This window comes from Gavialis gangeticus, unplaced genomic scaffold (genome assembly GCF_001723915.1).
Source record: "Gavialis gangeticus isolate Ggan-Ray unplaced genomic scaffold, GavGan_comp1, whole genome shotgun sequence".
NCBI lineage: Eukaryota > Metazoa > Chordata > Crocodylia > Gavialidae > Gavialis > Gavialis gangeticus.
In genome coordinates, this window is record NW_017729000.1 from 6146441 (window position 1) to 6149352 (window position 2912).

Below are 2912 nucleotides of genomic sequence, written 5' to 3' on the forward strand. Positions count from 1 at the left end.
GTGGAATGTACCACTCCGCCGCTGTGTCACGTGACGCGGGGCCAGCTGGTGCCGCTGTGGGAAAAGCTTGGGAGGGCTGAGGTGGGTGCTGCTGGCTCTGGGGGTGCAAACAGGTGTCCCCGCCCCGTGGGAGAAGCTTCTAAGCCTGTTAAGAGTTGTCTGAGGGCAGTTTGCTGCTGTCGTTAATCAAGTGAAATGAGTGCTGGATTTCGGCTTAAGCCATTTTTTAGGGCCTCCCTGTATGAGGGGCCTCTAAATAAGTGGGGAAAAGCTGAACGCTTTCTTTCTAATATGACAAAAATAGACATATATAGGGCTCCACTGTTATTATTTGTATTGAGTTCATCAATTGGTGCAGACATAACAATAACTCATCTTAAAACGTCATGGCAATTTTGCAAGCGCCTACTCTGGACTCTTTCAAAAAACACATGGATGTTTTTCTTGCTGGAGTCACTTGATCCCAACTGACTTCCCAGCTGCCGGGAGCTCCCGCTGAGCATTGCCCTCCTCCTCCATGCCACAACTTGCAGTCGTGCTGGGAACTTCTGGCCCCAGTATCTCTCTTTCCTCCAACAAACCAGGCCCCTCACTTCTGTGGCATTGCTCCTTGCAAGTAAACCCCAGGACTGGCAAGCCGCAAGGGCTTCGCTTACATGAGGGAAGCAAGAAGCAGCTCTCCGGGTTTACAAAATACTAAATGGCGAAGAGAAAATCACTAGGGATTTATTAGTGACTCGCTCGCCAGATGAGAATGAGGGGTCACACGATGAAATGAGTAGGTCATAAGTTTAAAAGTAACTGAGGATGTCCTTTTTCATTACAGGGTAGGAATTGTTGCCACCAGATGTGATGGGAGATGAGAGTTTTGCCAGATAAGGATTGGAGGGGTGTATCTAAGGACACAGGCAGACAAGGTTCTTTGGGTGAATCTGATATCTTTTATTAGACCAACTTAAATAGTTGGAAAAAAAATTTCTTAGCAAGCTTTCGTGTTTAAAAACCCTTCGTCAGGCTGAGGAAGTCTCTGCAGTAGGTGCGTGCTCTTCCTGGGTGAAGTGAATAGTAAAGAGGCCAGAGGCTGGTATGCATGCAAGACAGGCAGTCAGAGAAAATGTAAATTGAGGAGTCAGTGGGTGAGAGACAGGCTGGGTGGCGGATGAAGGTAGCAGGTAAATAGTGGTGAGGTACCTGTGGAGTCAGATGTCAGGCAGGTTATAATGTGTAATAAATCCAATGTTATATTTAGTCCATGATTTTTTCTATCGAGGAGGTTGATGAAGTGAAGTTTGTAGGTTCGTCTGTGAAAAGTGTTTTGTAAGTTCCCTTTGAGAATCAGAACTGAGAGATTGGAGAGAGAGTGGTTTTCTTGTGAAAAATATGCCTCCAGCGGTAAATGGGTATTTTTATCTTTGATGGATTTCTGGTATGCGGTCATTTTGGTGCGCAGTTGTTGTTTGCTTTCTCCTACGTATTTTTGATTGGGGCATATGGTGCATTGAATAAGATATCTGACATCTCTGGAGGTGTAGGTGTAAGATCCAGGAATGGTGATGGCGCTGTTGTGGGGTGTAGTAATTGTAGGGGTGGTGGAGAGGTGTTGGCAGGGTTTGCATTTCTTGTCCTGGCATGGTCCATTGGGTGTGGTTTGGGCTGTAGGAAGTTTGCTTCTGGTTATGAGGTTAGTGAGGTTTGGTGCTTTTTTAAAGGCTGGGATGGGTGGATCTGGGAAGATTCCTTTAAGAATTGGGTCTCCTTCTAGCATGGGCTGCAATTGTTTGAGGATTTTCTGTGTGGGTCCGAGGGAGGGGTGATATGTCATAGCCAGCAGTGTGCGACTCGTGGAGGGTTTTCTTCTGTACTGCAGCAGTTCTTCATGTGATATCCAGGTGGCTCTTTCAAACTTGCAATCTCTCTCTCTAGAGGAGTGTCCTTGTTGCGTGAAAGCCTTTTTAAGATTAGTGAGGTGGCAATCTCAGGTGTTCTCAGTGCAAATGCGGTGGTATCTGAGGGCTTGTCTGTATCTCACAGCTTTCTTGGTGTGTTTAGGGTGATTGCTGGTTCTGCACAGATACGTATGTTGGTCTGTGGGTTTCTTGTATAACGCAGTCTGCATTTTACCATTCTGGATACTGATCTTCATGTCTAAAAAGGAGATGTTGTTGCTGGAGTATTCAAGAGATAGTTGGATGGAGGGATGATGATTGTTGAATTTCTGATGGAACTCAATCAGAGATTGCAGGTTTTCAGTCCAAATGATGATGTCATCGATACATCTTAAGCATAGCAAGGGTTTGATGATGCAGTACTTGAGGAATTCTTCTCAAAGGGGATTAGACATATTCTTGGAGGAAAGAGGCATCAGTCGCTATTGAACGTGGGAGTGAGGGGCACAGCCTCTGAATCAGAACTTCCTAGACCCTAAATGCTGGAGGCTGCAAGTGAAAGAAGGGAACGGGGGGTGGGGGGAGCCCTGATCTGACCCCATTCAGTCTCTTGAAAGGGACACAACAGACCTATAGTCTGACCCAGTCAGTAGCAATTCTTATATTCTTATGTTCACAATGAAATGAGAGAGATTTGTCTTCACCGCAAGCTGACATGAAAAACTAGCGCACATCTTCTTGAGGGACAAGCGGATGAACTAAATCTCGCAAGACTCTTGACCCGCATCCATCTCCCTCTTCATTAATTCTGATACTTGCCATAATGTTCTTGAAAGTAATGTCTTTTAACCAGGTTTTACATCACATGGGGGGTTTTTTCCTCTAGATCTGATTGTGTTTGTTTATGTTAGGTCAGTTCCAGCTCTAATTGCAGAAAAATCTGAATCTCATCCATCTCAAAAAAAAACCATAAACACCTCCTCTAATCTGAGTGAATTACAATAAGAGTCCCTCATCTAGCAGTTC